This window comes from Ovis canadensis, chromosome 7 (genome assembly GCF_042477335.2).
Source record: "Ovis canadensis isolate MfBH-ARS-UI-01 breed Bighorn chromosome 7, ARS-UI_OviCan_v2, whole genome shotgun sequence".
Classification (NCBI taxonomy): domain Eukaryota; kingdom Metazoa; phylum Chordata; class Mammalia; order Artiodactyla; family Bovidae; genus Ovis; species Ovis canadensis.
In genome coordinates this window covers 32806683-32820497 of record NC_091251.1, presented here as the reverse complement: position 1 = coordinate 32820497, position 13815 = coordinate 32806683, and the positions used below count along the sequence as shown (strand labels likewise).

General features: G+C 49.0%; 1 protein-coding gene across 2 annotated transcripts in view; it reads right to left on the bottom strand.

The window, feature by feature from the left end:
• Positions 1-13815, bottom strand: part of CD276 (CD276 molecule) — an 82128-nt gene that overhangs the window by 28561 nt on the left and 39752 nt on the right. The window contains exon 1 of one of the 2 annotated variants that reach the window (XM_069595598.1): positions 6050-6305. The exons of the other annotated variant lie outside the window; for it this stretch is intronic. The gene's annotated coding sequence lies outside the window, so the exon portion shown is untranslated. Of the gene's footprint in view, positions 1-6049; positions 6306-13815 lie in introns of those variants that run through there. 2 annotated transcript variants of the gene reach the window in all.

Genomic DNA, 13815 nt, shown 5'->3' with positions numbered 1-13815 from the left:
GTTCTTTTGTTCATTAACAAATGAAAAAGGAAAACAGCAACATCGAAGATTTATGTTTATGCGGGCTTTAGACCAGGCTCTGTCACCCACTTGCTCTGCCCCATTGCCTCTCAGGGTCTTCATTTCCCTAACCCTCAAAGGAAGGTGCTGGCCCCCTTCCTGCGCTATGACCACCATCACACACTGGGCTGCTGTAGCACAAGAAGCCTCGTGGACAGAGTGAGCCCTGCCATTTTAGAAGATGTCTCTGGAGCTGGAGACACAGCTTCAAATCCAGACTCTGCCACTTCCTAGACATGTGACTTTGGGAAAACATCCTCTCTGAACCTCAGCTGGCTCATGTGTGAAATAGGAATCTAAACTCTGCCTTCATAAGATGGTTATGGGACTCCACTGAGAAAAATTATCTAAGAAAAACCTGGCCTAATATTAATAGTATAGGTGTTCCACAGCAGGGTGGGAGCCTGCGAAAGAGTTTAGGGGGTCTCCAGAGTTGCCTAGGAACCCTGACGGCCTTCCTTTTTCCTGATAATGAGTTAGTTTGGGCCTTTGGTGTTCAAGGCTGTCTGCTGGGCAGTGCTCCCCATCCCCGTGATCCTACCCAAGAGAAGAAATCAATTCTTCCTCTCAAAGTGATTTCTGTGTGAGTCAAAACAGCAGTGTGTCATCAGCGCCAGCCCAGCGGAGTGGGGCCAGGCTTTTCTTGGCATCGGCAATCTGCTTCTTTTATGGATTTAGGAAGAACAAGGAAGAGGAAAAACAGGACAGAGCAGAGCCCCCAGCTTCCCCAAGCCAAACCATCCCCATCGAGGCACCCTCTCCCCACTGAAGTCAAGGCCTGAGACCCGGAGGAGGCGAAACCAGAGAGAAGGAAGACGGCTCAGTGGGTTCAAGAATATGGTAACTTTTGCCACAACAGCTGGCCTGCTTCTCACACCCTCTTCTGGCTAAGGAGCCACCACAAAACGAGTTTGCGTCTTCCAGAGTTCAACAGCCACTTGACAAGGCAGCATGAACTAGAAGTGTGTGCAGAGGCTACAAACATACACACGCACACACACCCCATCAGAAACATGGAACCTTGGAATAAAGTGACGGCTGCACTTAGCTCAGAAGAGGTCTGGCCAGAAGGAAGGAGTTGAAGGAGGAGAGTGGAGAGAGGACGGGAAGGCATGAGAGAACATAAGACCAAGTTGCAGGGCGGATCCCAGGTCATGTCCTGGCAGGCCGTGCCACACACATCTGCATTCACCCAACCTCTGCTGAGTCCTGCTGAGTGCCCACCCGGATGTGTCTGGAAATTTCATCCCTCCCAGAAACCTTTCTAGACTTCACTCATGGAAGGGCTCACTTACTCCAGATGTGTTCTACCTAAACACTCCCTGCCCTGACATTCTTCAGGTTTCTACCCTGAAAGAGGTTTGCCCTGGCAGAAAAATGCTGCAGACCACTCTCCACCTAAGCACCAGCCTCTCTGGATCTCCAGGGGTTCCTCTGGAGTGTAGCAGGCTCCACCTAGCCTCAGAGCTGGAAGGCCTCTTGGAGCTGGCCTGTCCAGCGCCCACTTCCATGCCCACCATACAAAGGGGCATCTGAGCCTAGGAAACAGGGTTCAGACTGCCGAGGGGCCCATGCTCAGTCATCAGTCACATCAGAGGTGACTAAGAGCCAGCTAGGTGCCCCTGGGCTTGAATTCCTCACCTGTTAAACACCATCATCAGGCTCTCTTGCCTGCCTCACCATACAGCTTAGACTCAGGTACAGCAGACACGCCTAGGCTCAAACTCTGACTCCGAAGGCTGGCTAGACATATGATCAAGTATAAATGACTTAACCTCTTTGAGATTTGATTCCATATCGTTGAAAGGGGGGAAGCAATCCCTACCCCACAGAGCTGCTGTAAGGATAAAATAAGAGGACATACAGAAAGGGTTTAAAGCACCCAAACAGTGGTAAGGATCATGACTACTTTTGTTATTATTGCCATGGGCATGGGGAGAAGACCTCCTGGATCCTCTGCACTGAGCCTCCACTGTCAGGCTATATGTACAGATCCCTGGGAACATTATTCTTTCTCTGGCCCCTCTTTGCACCTAGGACTCCACCAGCACCCCAACTCCAAAGCAGCAAATCACAATTCGGCTCCATCTCTGTGTCTGGCTCATCCCTGTTGGTCCTCTCCCCCTTCCTCCTCCAGGACACAGCCCCTGTGCTGCTACATACCCCTTTGTACAAGGCCTCCACATATTTCAGTATCTCTCCCATGAGACATCCAGTTCTGGGGAGCCTACATTGACTTTAGGTTACCTGGAAGTCCTGCCTCCCAGAGGCCTGCTCCAAGGCTCCCCCAAAAAATGTTTCTCAATCCCCACTCCCAGCAGTTCCCTCCAAAATGCCCTCCCTAAGTCTTGGGAAGACCAAAGGCCCAAAGGCATTAGGGGTGTGGAGGAAGCATCCATTCTTGGGAGAATGAGGGATAATGGGGGCAGCTGGCCGGAAGCACTGGCCGGAACTGAGAGGGGCTCCTGAAAGGCACTAGTGTGCTGAGGCCTCTGGAACAGTAAGAACTCGTCACAGTGGTTCCAACTGCGCTGCAAGGACACTAGTCTGGGACACCCAGGTCAGGTCTGCCATCTCCCCAGTTCCCCAGATGAATCCTCTCTGCCTTGCACATCTTACTAGGGACCCTTAGCACATCTTACCAGGTTCCAGCTGAGTATGCCTCCAGAGTGGCAGAAAGAGCCAGCTCCTGGAGGAGACAGCAACCGAGCCTCAGCATTTGCCAGCTGCATGTTTTGGGGCATGTGATTTCCCTTTCCTGGGCCTCAGTTTACCCATATGTACAATGGAGCTAACGACTCCCTACCTCACAGGACAGCTATGATGATGAAACAAGATGATTCCTATTAAGCATCCAGCACACCCCCACAACCCAAAACCTGAAAACCCACTGCTCCTATCTGGAACCTTATTCCACAGGGGTGGCAGAACTGGGGGTGGTAGGCGAAGGTTACATAAAAAGGGGGGAAGCAATGCCTACCCCACAGAGCTGCTGTAAGGATAAAATAAGAGGACATACAGAAAGCGTTTAAAGCACGCCAACAGTGGTAAGGATCATGACTACTTGTTATTATTGCCATGGGCATGGGGAGAAGGCCTCCTGGATCCTCTGTACTGAGCCTCCTCTGTTAGGCTATATGTACAGATGTGTGATCCATTCTGACCAACGAGACCAAAGGAAATTTCTCCAAGATCACCAGTTCCCACACTCTTGTCCTCTTTTGGCCCTGACTTTGCCTTCCCTCTTTTGCCAGTGGACCTTCCTGTCATTCCTGCCCTAGGGGTGTGGGAAATGGACAGGAGTGGAAATGGCCAACCCACTCAGAGGATAAGCTCATGGGCAGTGACATCATCCTGCCTGCCCTTCCTCCTCCTCCCCTGACCCCATGACTCAGGGCCACTGCTCAGGCCCTGGGTGGTGTTCATCTCAGGGGCCGCTTGGACTTGGGTCATTTTTCCTCACATAGCACAAACCCAACCAAGAAGTGGCAAGCAACAGGCCAGACACGTGTCTATAATACTTTCTGAGTGCTGCGGCATCTCAGCTTCTGGCTCTGTGATCATACTCAGTCTCTGATCCTGAACTATATTGCTCATCTCAGTGTCAAGCCCAAATCCTACACCAAAGAATGAAGACTGATGACTCCAGAGCAGGTTAAAGTTTAAGGATAGAGGAATTCCCACAGGACAGTTCAAAAGTCAACTTCAAAAGAGTAAGAACACAGCCTCCACAGAAGGGACAGCACTTCTATAACTGTCCTTTCCACAGACATTCCAGCTTCTGACCCAGCTATCTGAGAATCTCAGTCAGCCAGTCAACCTGCTTCTATCAGGTGCCGGGCAGAGGTGCAGAGGGCCAAGGACAGGGAGGAAAATCGGTCCTCAATTCCCAAAACCCCTTCTCATCCTCAGTCCTGTTTTAAGGTAGGCTTCCCATCTCTTGGGCTTCCCTGGTAGCTCAGTTGGTAAAGAGTCTGCCTGTAGTGCAGGAGACCCCGCTTCGATCTCTGGGTCAGGAAGATTCCCTGAAGAAGGAAATGGCAAACCATTCTAGTATCCTTGCCTGGAAAATCCCATGGACAGAGGAGCCTGGTGGGCTGCAGTCCATGGGGTTGCAAAGAGTCAGGCACAACTGAGCAACTAACACTCCTATCTCTTACAAGCTGGATGGTCCAATTTCTTGCAACACAGGAGTCTGGAATACATTGGAAAGCTCACTGAGAGCAGGCAGGAGAAACCACCAGTGATGTCACGGAAGAGAGAAAAGAACTCCAAGATCAGTCATGGGACCAATACAAGCATCTCTGAAGACACTTAATGCAAATCTCACTCCCCTGAGAGTCCCCTTAGTGCAAAAATGGATGTTCACAGCGCTGATCTGAAGTCATGAAGGAAAATGTCACTAACATCAAGAGGTCAGACTGTGATGTGCATAACACAGGGGAGAAAGATTTCCATGATCAATGATTAACATAAGTATTCATTTAATCTCAGGAACTCTAAATATCAGAAAAATACACTCACCCAAATTACTCCCATTTCCAAAAGAGCTGGAAATATAAGCCACCACTCATACACACAGCCTCAGAGCTCTGCCACTCAGACCAACCAACTGGACATGTTTAGGGTTCAATTTCAAGTTTAGACTTCAGTTTCCCTCAGTCTCCAAAAGCACCCACCTGTGTGCAGACCTCGAAATTACAGAAGGCTGCACTGCCTCAGATTTCTTAGGAACTTCTGGGAGGCAAGAGGGAGTCACAGAAGAGGCTGAACTAAATAAAGAACTCTCTTAAAAACAGAACAGCTTCATTACTTTCTAATATAGAAGCAAATTGCTAAAGACAGGCATGTAAGAAAAAGACCTAGGGCCTTCATTTAACGATGAAATCAGACTCATTTATAATTATCTACATCCAATTTGAACCTAAGTAGTTTTTCTCAATTAAGTCAAACAAACCCTCTCAACTCTCCAATGGGTTTTGCTTTCCTATTTGCTTACTGTTTTCCTCAATGATAGATCCCATATCTGAGTCATCCATCATGCATTTCTCATTAGGCTAGGTTTGGCTTAGAAATAAATCCCCTTTTCTGGCAGTTCACTGCCTTAGGCCCCAAACCTGCCAATTCGCTAGCTAAGCAGCAACAGAGGACTTGGGCCTCCACCCTGGGTCCCCACCTTCCCTCCACCACGTCTTCCACCTCCTCTCCATCCCACCCCACCCATCATCTCCCTGAGATTTCCCAAGCCCCAAATGTCCCATCCCTACTCCCTGTGCTCTGCCCCCTACCCGTACACACCTATTCATCCCTTCACCCAGGCCAGCCGTCCCTGTCTGTCCTTCTCTGAATCTGTCTCCCGCATGCCCACTGCTACCCATGGAAGTCTCCAGTCGCCCACTCCATTTCTCTGGGCCAAGCAGAATGGGGCCCCCTATCCAACCCTTGGCCCTCCTCTCCCTGGCAGCTCCCCCTCCTCAGAGCTGGTGATCAGGTCAGGGTGTGTTCCTCTACAGGGCCCCGGGGAGACTCCGCTTCACTCCTAGCTCCAGACAGCGGCTTTCCAGATAGTGAAGCTTTCCAGAATCATCAACACAATGACAGATGTGCCTCTGTTCCCGTGCACACCCAGGGCCTCCGCGGTCACAGTCTCCCGCCCAGCCTCCTCCTCGAGCGGATTCCCGGGTGAGGGCAGCTCCCACATTGCTCAGGCCCCGCCGGCCAGGGGAAGGGGAGGCAGGGCTGGGGGCGGGATTGGATTCTGGCAGCCCCAGCCGCCTCCGGGCCCCAGATCCGGGGTCCAACGTGCTCCCGGCGCCGCGGCCAGCCCCGACACGGGGAGAGGGCTGGGGCGGGGGCGCCCTGCGAGGGCGGGGGCTCACCGCCCTCCAGCCGTCCTGCAGCAGGCCCGCTGCCCGGCGGCCCGGGGCCGGGCTCGGCCGCAGACAAAGGCCGCCCCGACCAGCGCCGGGCCCGCCACGCAAGCACTCACCGCGCCGCGCCGACTCCCGGGACTCGGGGACGCGGCGGAGCGCTGCCGAGTTGCCGCCGCCGCCGCCGCGAGGCCGGGCCCGAATGGGGGCCGGGGGCGGCCTCGGGAGTCCGAGGGGCGGGGCGGGCTGGAGGAAGCCGCGGGCCCGGAAAGGCGGCCCGGGTGCGCCCCAGAGGCCGGATTGGCCCCGCGGCCGCGGTTTAGGGCCGAGGCCGGAGCCCGCCTGCTGGGCAGGGCACCGGCCGGGACCCGCCCCTGCCCCGGGTCCAGACCCATGCGGGCGCGCTGGTAAAGGGGTGCTAGTCTGATCCCCGCCCACCCCCCATCGTGCCCCACCCTCCCAAGATCCGGAGTGTATTTTCTGCTAGGGGATAGCTGGACGGTCATCGGCCCCCCGGGGTCCTGCTCCAGGCCGCTGGCAGCAGAGCCAGAGCTCGGATCTGGCTGGCTGACTCCCCAGTCCAGTGTTCTCCTCTGGCACCAGGCTGGTACCGCGGCCTGGAAAGGGTTAATTCGACTGTGAGGCATTAAGAGCGGCAGGGAGCTCTCTATAAATACAGTGTGTCGTGGGCGCCTGAGCCAACCGCAGGGTAATTTCCACTGAGCTGGTTTTCCTTTTTTCCTTCCACCCACAGCCACCAGGCTGGCCCTGCCCCCAGCCCCATGCCAGGCTAGTGGCCACCCCAGGCTCCCAAAGATGGGACAGCTCTGACCACCTCCGACCCTGATCTGAGGCTCTGTCTTTCCAGGATTCAACTCCAGCCTGGGAGGAGATAGGGCTGGATCAGGCTTGGACCTCCAGCCTGCAGGGTGATGGGGGTCAGGCCTTTGCCTTGGCACATCCCGCCCCTGCACCTGTTCTCTGACCTGTTCTCCATCAGTTACAGACAGTAATAGTTAAGGTGCAGCAGACTTCTGTGGGCCAGAGAGGAGGCTAGGAGTTTTCCACGTTGGGCCTGTTTAGATCCTCAAAGCAGCTGGACCAGGAAGGTAATATTATTCCTGTTTTACAGGTGGGAAAATTGAGCCTCAGAGAGATAAAAGAACCCCTGCGTTGTTTTACAGCTAGGTCCACCACCAAGTGGCAGCCACAAAATGGGAGAGGGCTTAGGAAATGTGTGTGAATACGTACGCATCTCTGTCAGCCACTGTTTTAAGCACTTTACCACTTTATCTAATTTCATCTTCACAACCCAGTGCTATGCTAAGTCGCTCAGTCATGTCCGACTCTTTGTGACCCCAGGGACTGTAGCCTGCCAGACTCCTCTGTCCATGGGATTCTTCAGGCAAGAATAATGGAGTGGGTTGTCGTGCCCTCCTCCAGGGGATCTTCCCAACCCAGGAATCGAACCCAGGTCTCCAGCATTGCAGGTAGATCTTTACCATCTGAGCCACCAGGAAAGCCCACAACTCAGTGAGGTAAATGCTATTATTAATATTATCCTCATGTTCACAAATATGGAAATTAAGGCACAAGGAGAGAGGTAACTTACTTAAGGATATCCAACCATTAAGTGGAGGAACTAAGATTTGCCCTCCTTGAATCTAAATGTTGAATTCAAACTTAATTGTAGTATGTGTGTGTGTGTGTGTGTGTGTGTGTGTGTGAGTGATGCATGGGTGTGTCTATTTGTGAACATGTGTAACTCTGCATCTAAGTGCACATGTGATCTGAAAGTAAGTTTGAGAGTGGCTGTGTCTGTGTTGGTGTCTGTGTGATTGCTCCTAGGGATGGGGCAGAGATTGGGGGTTCAAGGCAGGCCATCTGGTCCAGAGTGCTTGAAGGTCATCAGCCTCCGTTCCCTGCTGCTCCCTGCCCTGTCAGGTCCTGTATAGCCTGGGCCTGACTTCATGGTTCTTCTCGAGATGAGTGGCCCTTATTAGGCCCCAAAATCTAGGGGAGAAGCATCCCATGGAGAGGTGCCCCTGAGCTGCGAGATCCGGGAGACCTGCTGCAGGACTTAGAGCTGGTCTAGAGGAATTCGCTCTCTGTCCCTCCACCAGGAGTCAGCCCTGTGCTTTGTGCCCCAAGGTGGTAACACCGGTCCTGTCCCAGAGGATTTATAGTCCGGCAGGGAAGGCACGACTTAGCTGTGATGGACAGTGAAGGAACAGCACAGGGCAGTTTACACTTGGTAGGGGTTGGTGGGAAGACTTTAATTGTTGCTTGAGAGAACAGCTCAGGAGGGATGGAAACAAGTAGTGGCTGACATTCCTGCAGCAGTGCCTTAAGAGGGTGTTGATTTCCCCCAGAAAGGGCAAACACTGTGGGCAGGGGATAGGTGGAGTGTCTCTAGGACAGGCTCAGCTGTGACTCAGACACTTGCTCCTGGACATAAACACTTGGACCATCCCAGCACACAGGAATCTCCTCAGGTCAGGGAATGTGTGTCCTGTGCCGAATTAAAAATACATCCTTTCTCAGACTCCCTTGCAGCCAGAGGTGGCCACATGATCTAAGATGGCCAATGAGATGGAAGTGAAACTCACTGGTTGGAGCTTCAGGGAAAGCCCTTTGTTAAAGGGCTGGTACTATGGAAGACAGCATGGTTGTTCCTCAAAAAACTAAAGATAGAATTACCATAGAAGCCAACGGTTTTAATTCTGGGTATAGATTCATAAAGAGTTGAAATTAGGGTCTCAGAGATATTTGCATCCCCATGTTCATAGCAACATTATTCATAATAGCCAAAGGGTAGAAGCAATGCAAGTGTCCTTTGATAGATGAATGGATAAATAAAATGTGGTAATGTGTATTTAGTGAAAGTTGCTCTTTCACTAAATTACACTAAAGTGAAAATCACAGAGTGGTGTTCAACTCTTTGGGACCCCATAGACTGTAGCCTGGCAGGCTCCTCTGTTCATGGAATTCTCCAGGCCAGAATACTGGAGTGGGTAGCCATTCCCTTCATCCAGGGGATCATCCCAACCCAGGGATTGAACCAAGGTCTCCTGCATTGCAGGTGGATTCTTTACTAGCTGAGCTACCAGCAGAGCCTGGTAATGTGTATAATGGAATATTATTCAGCCTTAAAAAGAAAGGAAATTCTGACATATGATACAACATGGATGAACCTTGAGGATATTGTGCTAAGTGAAAAAGGCCAGGCACAGAAGACAAATATTGTATAAGTCTGCTATATGAGGTATTAATGTGGTCCAATGCATAGAAACAAAGCAGAATGGTGGTTGAGACTGGGAAAGGGAAAATGGGGAGTTATTGTTTAATGGGTACAGAGTTTCAGTTTTCCAAGACAAAAAAAGACTGGAGATTTTTTAAAATATTTATTTATTTGACTGTATCAGGTCTTAGTCGCAGGATGCAGGATCTTTAGTTATAGCATTCGAACTTAGTTGCTGCATATGGGACCTAGTTCCCTGACCAGGGATCAAACTCTGACTCCCTGCATTGGGAGTGGAGAGTCTTAGCCACAGGGCCACCAGGGAAGTTCTGAGACTGGAGATTGACTGCACAACAATGTGAATGTACTTACTACTGAACTATACACTTAAAGAGTGGCTAAGATAATTTTTATGTATATTTTCCCACAATTAAAAAAATAGAAAAGAGCAGTTTCAGCTGGCATGAACCTTGCCTTTTGCCTTTAATTACTCTTCTTTCTCTCCTGTTCCTGAAATGCAGACACAAAACCAAAACAGTAAAGCAACCATTTTGCAACTATGCAGACAGAAGCTAAATAAGGGAGGCACAGGAAAGGCAGAAGGAGCCTGGCTCCTGAAGGCATTGCAGAGCAGCCACCCTGACCCCAGATTGCTCCAGCCCTTGGCCTGGTCCTTGAGTTGCCACTGCTTACTCAGCAATAATGAGGGAGGAATGGTCAGTCAGTTCAGTTCAGTCACGTCCAACTCTGCGACTCTATGGACTGCAGCACGCTAGGCCTCCCTGTCCATCACCACCTCCAGGAGTTTACTCAAACTCATGTCCATCGAGTCAGTGATGCCATCCAACCATCTCATCTCTGTTGTCCCCTTCTTCTCCCGCCTTCAATCTTTCCCAGCTTCAGGGTCTTTACCAAGGAGTCAGTTCTTTGCATCAGGTGGCCAAAGTACTGGGGTTTCAACTTCAGTATTAGTTCTTTCAATGAATTTTCAAGATTGATTTCCTTTAGGATTGACTGGTTGGATCTCCTTGCAGTCCAAGGGACTCTCAAGAGTCTTCTCCAACACCACAGTTCAAAAGCATCATTTCTTCGGCACTCAGCTTTCTTGATAGTCCAACTCTCACATCCATACACGACTACTGGAAAAACCATACCTTTGACTAGACGGACCTTTGTTGGTAAAGCAATGTCTCTGTTTTTTAATATGCTGTCTAGGTTGTTCATAACTTTTCTTCCAAGGAGCAAGCGCCTTTTAATTGCATGGCTACAGTCACCTTCTACAGTGATTTTGGAGTTAAAATAAAACTGTCACTGTTTCCATTGTTTCCCCATCTATTTGCCATGAGGTTATGGGACCGAATGCCATGATCTTAGTTTTCTGAATGTTGAGCTTTAAGCCAACTTTTTCACTCTCCTCTTTCACTTTCATCAAGAGGCTCTTTAGTTCTTTTTCACTTTCTGCCACAAAGATGGTGTCACCTGCAAATCTGAGGTTATTGATATTTCTGTTGGCAATCTTGATTCCAGCTTGTGCTTCTTCCAGCCCAGCATTTCTCATGATGTACTCTATATATAAGTTAAATAAGCAGGGTGACAATATACAGCCTGGACGTACTCCTTTCTTGATTTGGAACCAGTCTGTTTTTCCATGTCCAGTTCTAACTGTTGCTTCTTGACCTACAGATTTCTCAGGAGGCAGGTCAGGTGATCCGGTATTCCCATCTCTTGAAGAATTTTCCACAGTTTGTTGTGATCCACACAGTCAAAGGCTTTGATACAGTTAAGAAAGCATAAGTAGATATTTTTCTGGAACTCTGTTTCTTTTTCAATGATCCAACAGATGTTGGCAATTTGATCTCTGGTTTCTCTGCCTTTTCTAAATCCAGCTTGAACATCTGCAAGTTCATGGTTCACGTACTATTGAAGCCTGGCTTGAAGAATTTTGAGCATTACTTTAACAGCGTGTGAGGTGAGTGCAATTGTGTGGTAGTTTGAACATTCTTTGGCATTGCCTTTCTTAGGGATTGGAATGAAAACTGACCTTTTCCAGTCCTGTGGCCATTGCTGAGTTTTCCAAATTTGTTGGCATATTGAGTGCAGCACTTTCACAGCATCATCTTCTAGGATTTGAAATAGCTCAACTGGAATTCCATCACCTCCAGTAGCTTTGTTCATAGTGATGCTTCCTAAGGCCCACTTGACTTCGCATTCCAGGATGTCTGGCTGTAGGTGAGTGATCACACCATCGTGGTTATCTGGGTCATGAAGATCTTTTTTTGTATAGTTCTGTGTATTCTTGCCACCTGTTCTTAATATCTTCTGCTTTTGTTAGGTTATACTGTTTCTGTCCTTTACTGTGCCCATCTTTGCATGAAATGTTCCCTTGGTATCTCTAATTTTCTTGAGGAGATCTCTAGTCTTTCCCATTCTATTGTTTTCCTCTATTTCTTTGATTGATCACTGAGGAAGGCTTTCTTATCCCTCCTTGCTATTCTTTGGAACTCTGCATTCAAATGGGTATATCTTTCCTTTTCTCCTTTGCCTTTAATTTCTCTTCTTTTCTCATCTGTTTGTAAGGCCTCCTCAGACAACCATTTTGCCTTTTTGCATTTCTTTTTCTTGGAGATGGTCTTGATCACTGCCTCCTGCACTATGTCAGAAACCTCTGTCCATAGTTCTTCAGGCACTCTGTCTATCACATCTAATCTATTTGTCACTTCCACTGTATAATCGTAAGGGATTTGATTTAGGTCATGCCTGAATGGTCCAGTGGTTTTCCCTACTTATTTCAATTTCAGTCTGAATTTTGCAATAAGGAGTTCATGATCTGAGCCACAGTCAGTTCCTGGTCTTGTTTTTGCTGACTGTATAGAGATTCTCCATCTTTGGCTGCAAATAAAATCAAGCTGATTTCGGTATTGACCATCTGGTGGTGTCCATGTGTAGAGTCTTCTCTTGTGTTGTTGGAAGAAGGTGTTTCCTGTGACCAGTGCATTCTCTTGGTAAAACTCTTTTAGCCTTTGACCTGCTTTGTTTTGTACTCCAAGGCCAAATTTGCCTGTTACTCCAGGTATCTCTTGACTTCCTACTTTTGCATTCCAGTCCCCTATAATGAAAAGGACATCTTTTTTGGGTATTAGTTCTAAAAAGTTTTGTAGGTCTTCATAGAACCTTTCAAATTCAGCTTCTTCAGCATTACTGGTTGGGGCGTAGACTTGGATTACTGTGATATTGAATGGCTTGCTTTGGAGACGAACAGATCATTCTGTCATGTTTGAGACTGCATCCAAGTACAGCATTTCGGACTCTTGTTTACTCTGACGGCTACTCTATTTCTTCTAAGGGATTCCTGCCCGCAGTAGTAGATATAATGGTCACCTCAGTTAAATTCACCCATTCCAGTCCATTTTATATCACTGATTCCTAAAATGTTGACATTCACTCTTGCCATCTCTTGTTTGACCACTTCCAATTTGCCTTGATTCATGGACCTAACATTCCATGTTCCTATGCAATATTGCTCTTTAGAGTATCAGACTTTACTTCCATCAGCAGTCATATCCACAACTGGGTTTTATTTTTGCCTTAGCTCCATCTCTTCATTCTTCCTGGAGTTATATCTCCACTGAACTCCTGTAGCATACTGGGCACCTACTGACCTGGGGAGTTAATCTTTCAGTGGCCTATCTTTCTGCCTTTTCATGCTGTTCTTGGGGTTCTCAAGGCAAGAATACTGAAGTGATTTGCCATACCCTTCTCCAGGGGACCACGTTTGTCACAACTCTTCACCATGACTGGTCTCTCTTGGGTGGCCTTACATGGCATGGCTCATAGTTTCACTGAGTTGATCAGTTTGGTTAGTTTTCTGTGACTGTGGTTTTCATTCTGTCTGTCCTCTGACGGATAAGGATAAGAGGCTTATGGAAGCTTCCTGATAGGAGAGACTGACCGAGGGAGAAACTGGGTCTTATTCTGATGGGTGGGGCCATGCTCATAACAGAGGAATGGTGACCTTCCATAATCTTGTCCTCCCCAGGATACCTGTAAAGAACATCAGACTACCATTTTGGCAAAGGGAGGGGGTGTTCTGACCCTCTTATTAGTTTCCCCAGGACAGAAATTCTGAGTTCATGGTGAAACTCAAAAACAACTTCCTTTTGCCTCCTTTGACATACAAAAGGACAGATGTCTCCCGCATCTGTCTGAATACTCTTAAGTTCAGCAGTTGGATTCCTTAACCTGGCTTTGAAGTGGGGGTTTAAGGCCCCATTTAGCATTTTTTCCCTGAGGGTCCCTGTGACACCAATGTCTTGGCATTGGCCTCCCTCACTCTGGCTGATTGTTGCACATCACCCCCTGAGTTGTCTGTGTTTTCAGGCCTCAAGTCCTTGATATCTTGGCAAAGGCCACAACTCCCAACCCTCCCTACCCACTCATTTAGGGTTCCCAGGGCTGCCATCTGGAGCAGGCCAACCAGCCCAGACTAAGTCAACTCCATTTCCCTGAATGAGCAGATCCAGTATGGGGCTGAACATGGTACACTGCAGGTTCCTGCTAGAAAGTTTCTTATTTCTGGCACTTGGGTATTAGAGTAGACTTCAGGTGCCTGGGCTTCACTGGTGACTCAGACAGTAAAGAATCTGC